This window comes from Notolepis coatsorum (assembly GCF_963971535.1).
Source record: "Notolepis coatsorum genome assembly, chromosome: 18".
Lineage (NCBI taxonomy): Eukaryota > Metazoa > Chordata > Actinopteri > Aulopiformes > Paralepididae > Notolepis > Notolepis coatsorum.
In genome coordinates this window covers 38,006,824-38,014,984 of record NC_140182.1, presented here as the reverse complement: position 1 = coordinate 38,014,984, position 8,161 = coordinate 38,006,824, and positions in this window count along the sequence as shown.

Genomic DNA, 8,161 nt, shown 5'->3' with positions numbered 1-8,161 from the left:
TATCCATTCATGCCAAAATAGGCTAGTTTACAGCCCAAATGCACAGAGAGGAAATTGGTATCTTATCTTCTTGTCTGACTGAAGAAGATGGTAAGTGCATTTTCCATAATGTTTAGCATGTTCCTTTTTTAAACTAGAAACCAGAGATGTAAAATGTGGGGTTGTTTCATGGATGAATAGGGCAATGACTTTGTAGGCTTGCAGAATGTTTGTGTGGGATCTCTCACTCAAACAGGGTTTATATTCTGGTTGAACCCTGTTTTAAGTGGTCCAAATTACAAAGATACTCGGACTGAGAAAAATACTGAGACTGAAACTGAGGGGCTATAAGACTGAGACTGATTTCCAGTCAGAATCTTCCAATGAACCCAATGACAGGTATCTGTCCTCTTTTCCTTTCCAGTTTAATCTTTAGTTTATGGTACTTGTATACAAATCTGTAAAAGTAAGATGCAGGGAAATGGTAAGTTACTGTAAAGACATTACTGTAATTTGAGTGATACAAATTAATAGAAGAATATACTTTTATTCTGCACATTTCGAATAGCTCTGTGGATGTATTTTTTTTAATGATTACATAAAAGATGTATCTATAGCACCTTTAACGGTACACTACAGTCGCTCATGTTCACAAATACTGACTGGTCTGGGGGACAGGAATACAAAATGTTTTTCACTCCCAGCTTTTTTTTCTTTTTTTTTTATTATCTTTTTCCCCCTCCTTCTTTTTCCGATTTTTCTCCCATCCCACCCTTCCTGGTTGTTGTGCACTTTCCCCTACTGTTGGTCCGAGAGACCGGAGACTGTCGCATGCTTTCCTCCGACGCATGTGCAGCTAGCCGGCAGGCCAGCCTGGCCGCGCAGATTCTCACTGGGAGAGTGTAACGTGTGGGAGGCCGCACTACCTCTCTCCAGATCCTACCATTGCTGAGCAGGCGCCCCGACCGAACTGTAGGGGTCGCTGTCCACAACGCCCAGGACCCACCCGCCAGCTTTCCCACCCTCTAATACTGCCAATTGTATTAGTGTGAACGGCCAGCCGGGAGCTGGATTCGAACATGTGAATCCAGCATCTCCGGCGTTGGTGACGAACGCAATCTCCGCTACGCCACCTGACCGCCCCCACTCCCAGCTTTTGATGCAAGGTGTGGAGGTTTAACCGGTGTGTGTGTGTGAAAGTATTTCTGGTTAATGATCCATCATCCAAGGACTACAGGCCGGTGGCTCTAACCTCTCACATTATGAAGACCATGGAGAGGTTGGTCCTGGAGCAATTCCACCTGGTGATCAAACCCCACCTAGACCCACTCCAGTTCCCCTACCAACTGGGGGTAAAGGATGCTGTCATCTACCTGCTGAACCGAGCCTACACTCACCTAGACAAGCCTGCAAGCACTGAGTCATGTTTTGTTTTACTTCTCCAGTGCTTTTGATACCATAAGGCCTGGGCTGCTGGGTGAGAAGTTGGAGGCGATGCAGGTTGAGACCCCCCTGGTGTCCTGGGTTGTTGACTCTTAACGGGCAGGCCACAGTATGTGCGCCTACAAGGCTGTGTGTCAGACAGTCTGGTCAGCAACACCGGGGCCCCGCAGGGGACAGTCCTCTCCCCCTTCCTCTTCACTGTCTACACTCTACACACCAACGACTTCCACTATCGGTCAGAGTCCTGCCACCTTCAGAAGTTTTCTGATGACTCTGCAATAGTGGGATGTATAAAGGACGGTGAGGAGGAATACACATGGTGCGAAAATAACCACCTCCAGCTAAATGTGACGAAGACCAGGGACCTGGCTGTGGATCCGTTTTCCATCAGGGGGGTCGATGTGGATGGTTGAGGACTACGAGTACACATAGACAATAAATTGAACGGTCAAAACACGCAGAGGCACTCTGCAAGAAGGGCTAGAGCCGACTACTTCCTCAGAAGGCTGAGATCCTTCAACGTCTGCACAAGGATGTTGAGGATGTTCTACGAGTCGGTGGTGGCGGGCGCCTTCTTGTACGCTGTGACCTGCTGGGGCAGCGGACTGAGAGCGGGGGATGCAAACGGGCTGGAAAAGCTGGTCAGGAAGGCCAGTAACTTGGTAGGGGTGGAGCTGGACTCTTTAGCGGTGGTGTCATGGACAACCCCTCCCACCCACTACACACAGACTTGGCTGATAGAAGGAGCACGTTCAGTGTTAGACTAAGACTCCCAAGATGCAACACTCAACGGCACAGGAAGTCCTTTATTCGGACAGCCATCAGACTTTATAACGCATCACTGGGCCTCACTGCATCACTGAGCACAGGGTGACTGTACAATCTGGCATAATTCCTGGACTTTTACTTTTAAATTGACACTAACAATTTTACACTTATTACTGTACATTTTACTGTATATTTTTGGCTGTATATTTTAGAATGTATATACCGGGCCATATTTTATTTATTTGTATTCTTATTTGTGACATTTTTTTTGACCTAAATCATAGGTGTCAAACTCATGGCCCGCGGGCCAAATGTGGCCCGCCAAGAGCTCTGGTAATAATTTTTTTTTCTTTTTTTTTTAAACATTAATCTTGGGTTAAAAAATAGCTGCGTTAAAATAATTGTGGGTTAATGCATTAATAAAGCTTTAACTTTAACAGCCTTAGTTATTACACATTCTTACACATACATGTATGTTGAACATCTGAGGTATTGATGAAGTAACAAAGGAAAAAAGCCAAAAGCACTTACTCCTCAGACATTCTTTGACGATTTTACAGCCCAAAATACAAAAAAGATCCAGGCGGAATAGGTAACAAAGGGTTGAAGAAATATTGTCTGAACTGTCGGATGCAAACTGGCTGTGTGACATAACTGAGCATCTCGCTCAATTGAATAAGAAGCTGTAGGGACGCAAACAAGTCTCACCCAAAACTTGACCAATATAGTTGTGAACTGAGACAACCCTTATTTTGTTATTTTTGAGTACAGTTACAGTTGTGTGTTCATGCAGACACATAATAGCAATTTCATTACGAATTGAAAATGGAGGACCCTGATGTAAACAAGTCGAAAGTCTTTCTCTGGTCTGCATCCCCTTAACAATTGTGTGTATTGAGCTGTACCCATTCTGCAATCTGTTAATTAAAGTTAATTAAACTATCTTCCATTAGTTGGATGTATGGCCTCTGCAAGGTTGTGTGCAGCCATTTGTTTTTGTAACATCAGCTACATCTGTCCCACGTGTTCTTTGCAGCTCAGTTGTTAGTTCTGCCCCTCTTGACTGTGACAAAAAGGTTTTGAACAAACTTAATGTCATAGCTTGTATTTGATGATCTTCTTTGTTATTTACTTGAATGGTTTGATCATTGATTAATGGAGTAATATGGGGTTCTGATAAACTAAAATAATTTGTTAAAATAACATAAGCTAACATATATTTTTACATCTATGCAAATGCATATGCAATATGTATAACTTGAATAAGTAAATACAGAAACAACATGTTTAACAATATGTAAATGAGTAGCTACATTTATTTTACATTACATTAACATTTATACGGTCTTTGGCCCTTTGAGGGCAACCATAATGCTGATGTGGCCCTCTGTGAAAATGAGTTTGACACCCCTGACCTAAATGTTTACTGTGAGTGATCTGTAGTGCTGAATTTCCCTCAGGATAAATAAAGTATTTCTATTCTATAAAACCACAGAGGGGGACTTTCCAGTGGATACTGTTGTTCAGCTTATCTTTAAACTGCAGAATATAACTGGTAGGAAGTTGCGTGCAAGTATCACTCATCACCATGACCAGCTCATTTACTTCAAAGTATTTATTACATTTTTGTTAACCATAGTTTTCCGTTTAACCTTTTTCACAACTTGTCACACTTTGTCTCACGAGTCACTAAACGGTAAACATGGAGGTTCTTTTCCACTCAGTTTGTTTTTGCACCTCCTTACATTGCTACACACTGTTCTTATCTAATTGTAGCAGCCCTCTTGTCTAAAAGGGGAATCCCTGGCAGACGGCTCGCCTCAAACACCTACTGTCCTTTCATACTGATCCAGGACAGTAGTATCCAGATAATAATAATAAACTGTATTGTATAGTGCCTTTCATACAAGAATTGCTTCACAGCACTCAACCTTGAGTCTTCCCTGTTAGATGGTCATAAAACAATAAAATAGCTCATGTATAATAATCACAGTTTGGTTGTAATAAGTCTAAGTCTTAAAAGGATTGAAGGCGAAGAGATGTTTTTTTGCTTACTTTTGAAAATATGAAGTGAGCTACCTAGGTAAGGTGTTCCATAGCTTTGGTGCATAATTAGCAAAGGCTGCATCCCTGATTTTCTTTTGGCTGTTGCTGGGTACCATCAATAAACCAGTAGCAGATTATCGTAATGTTCTTGGGGGCACAGAGTTGACAAGAAAATTGGCAATGTAGCTTGGTCCTGTTCCATGTAGTGCTTTGTATATAAGGAGGAGGACCTTAAAAGCAAGCCTGTGCAGAGTAGCTAACAGATATTGGATAACATCTTTCACCAGTACACTTTATTTCACACAATGTCAACACTGTCATTCTCAGACTGTAGGCCTACAAACATGAATGCAGGGCGAAATGCATACAGAAGACCATAGGAATGATACATCCAGAATGCTCCAGGCTCCTCTGGTCGGTATCTTTTAATTTTTTTTATTACAACAATACAAATTACAGGGCGGCTACGTGGTGCAGTGGGCAAGGCGCTCACCATGAATATTGGAGGCTGGGCTCAAACAGATCATCTCCCTGTTCGAGCCCAGCGCTCCACATTGCTTTCAGTTTAGCTGGTCGTCCGTACTAATACACATTGGCAGTATTAGGGGGAGGGAAACTGATGGGTGGGGATCGGGCGTTGTGGACAGCGACTCCTACAGGTCGGTTGGTGCGCCTGCGCAGTAGAATCAGGAAGCAACGGGGGCGGGGCCCCTCCAAAGCCCAGACCCCCGACGCTGAAACATCGAGCCGCGCAGGTGGAAAGATGCGACTGCTGTTACCTCGAGTATCGGAGGGGACTCGTGCTATGTATGACTTAGTCCACATTGCAGCCGGCTTGTGGGAGGCAAGAAACAGCGTTCAAAGACAGGGGAGGGTTGAATTGGACGATACGAAATTGGGATGGGAGAAAAAGCAGATAAAAAAAAAGAAAAAATACAAATTACAATTCATTGACAATACAACAGGTGGACAGGTGTGAAGAGGGGTACAAGCAATTATGATTAAGTTCAAGTTTCTTTATTAGTTGTCATACAAAAATACAGAATACTTTTATATGAAATGCTTTTTTCTGTTTTGCTCCTGGGAGTGTGCTAGATAAAAATAGATAAGTATAAAATAGAAAGTCAAAAGTACGTAAACAAGTGTAAACAAAAGTGTTCAATACATATACAATATACAATGCAGAGTAGGGGGAAAAAAGTAACTGAGTTACAACACAATATACAGTACAATGCAGAAATGGGATGAGGAACGTTGAGGAAAAAGCTGACAAAGGTACAATCAGTTTGAGGGGGAAAAGAAAAACAAGGGCTGAAAACAGGTTAAATTAAGAACATAGTGGCTGATGGTTTTGTTGAGTGTTTAATTAAGGCTGGTGAGATATAATTCAAATGTGAACTAATAACTAGGAAAACTTTTTTTCTTTTGATTACATTTATGGATGTACAATTTAGCCAAATATAGTTCTGGGAATTGTAGTCTGAGGATGAGACACGAAAAACTACTTATTTTTGAGTAAGAGTGAAGCCACTCTGAGTCCAAACTTAATGAAGAAACAAAAGTAATTCCAAAGTATTGTCGAGAGTAGTTGGTCCATGTGTTGAGAGTAGTTGGTCCATGCGTTGAGAGTAGTTGGTCCAAAACAAGGGGGCAACGTGACAAAATGGCATCCAATGTAATCAAAAAAGTCAACCAACTAACTAGATTCTTGTACTGGATCTCCTCTCTGGTATTAGGTAAACAAGAATACCCTGAAGACTCTGGCAGGAGCACTCATTCAAGGGTACTACGACTATGCTTGCACCTCATGGTACCAAAGCACCTCAAAGGCGCTAAAAACATAATTACAAACATCTCAAAACAAACTGGTCAGACTACTGCTTGACCTTACTCCTAGAACCCACCTCACCCCTTCCCACTTTGACAGTGAGCTGTGGTGTTCCACAAGGAAGCATACTAGGACCGCTACTCTTCCTAATATATGCAAATGACATGTCGTCAGCCTGTGACTGCAACTTGTTCCTGTTTGCGGACGACTCAGCCCTGCTGGTCTCTGACAAGAACAAATTGCAGGTTGAAAAAACCCTCAGCACGGAACTAGGCAAAATCTGCATATGGCTCGCTGATAACAAACTATCATTACACATGGGCAAAACAGAGTCCATTCTCTTCGGTTCAAATAACAAACTCAGCAAGACCGACGGATTCTCAGTTACAGTGGGTGACAATATTGTCACAAGGAAAGACGAAATTACCTACCTGGGTTCAATCCTAGAGGCAAATCTTTCCTGTGACAAAATGGCATCCAATGTAATACAAAAAGTCAACCAACGAACTAGATTCTTGTACCGGATCTCCTCTCTGGTAAACAAGAATACCCTGAAGACTCTGGCAGGAGCACTCATTCAAGGGTACTATGACTATGCGTGCACCTCATGGTACCAAAGCACCTCAAAGGCGCTTAAAACAAAATTACAAACATCACAAAACAAACTGGTCAGACTACTACTTGACCTGAACCCCAGAACCCACCTCACCCCTGCCCACTTTGCCAACCTAGGATGGCTTAGAGTAGACGACAGAGTACAGCAACTTGCAATGGGCCTGGTCTACAAGATACACTATACGACCGGGGTGCCCATGTACATGTCAAAATACTTCCCAAAGGTCAGTGAATACCACAACCACTACACCAGAGGAAGCTCAACAAATCATGTTAAACCCAGATTCGGCTCAAACAAGGGACTAAACACGTTTCGCAATTATGCCACAACAATGTGGAACGCCCTACCCAAAGCTGTAAAGGAATGTGAATCCCTGCCCACATTCAAAACCGCCCTTAAAGAGCACCTACGGGAGGCTGCAATTCGAAACTGGCCACCGTAAATGCCCAAAACCCCCACCACCTCCTAATAGACAGTCTCCTCCCCACCGCATGTATATATTCCCTCCCCGCCGTATGTATATTTCCCTCCCACCCACCCACCCCCTCCTAATGTACAGTCCCCTCCCCATCATATGTATATACTCTGTCAGGATCTAGGGGTAACAGTACTGTATATTTGAATACCGCCTATGTCACAAATGTATCAGTACTAAATACCTATATGTCCCTATGCCATAAATGTCATGTATGTTGTGTATGTCATAAATGTCTATATGAATTGAAAATGGGGGACCCTGATGGAAACAAGACAAACGTCTTTCTCAGGTCTGCATCCCCTTAACAATTGTATGTATTGAGCCGTACTGTATTGTACCCATTCTGCAATCTGTTAAATAAAGTTTTCATTCATTCATTCATTCACTACCTAGGATGGCTTAGAGTAGACGACAGAGTACAGCAACTTGCAATGGGCCTGGTCTACAAGATACACTACACCACTAAGGTACCCATGTACATGTCAAAATACTTCCCAAAGGTCAGTGAATACCACGACCACAACACCAGAGGGAGCTCCACTAATCATGTTAAACCCAGATTCGGCTCAAACAAGGGACTAAACACATTTTGCAATTATGCCACATCAATGTGGAACGCCCTACCCACAGCTGTAAAGGAATGTGAATCACTACCCACTTTCAAAACCACTCTCAAAGAGCACCTACGGGAGACTGCAATTCGAAACTGGCCCCTGTAAATGTCCTAACCCAACCCCTCCAATGTACAGTTTCCCCCCACCTACCCAACCCCCCCCCCACCCCACCTACCCAACCTCCTCCAATGTACAGTTTCTTCCCCCTCAAATGTATATACTCTCTTTTCTAGACTATTTTTGTATCACAAACAGTACTGTATTTGTAGATCTGATATGTCATAAATGTCTATACTGTCTATGTCATGTGTCATATTTATGATGAATTGAAAATGGGGGACCCTGATGTAAACAAGACGAACGTCTTTCTCTGGTCTGCATCCCCTTAA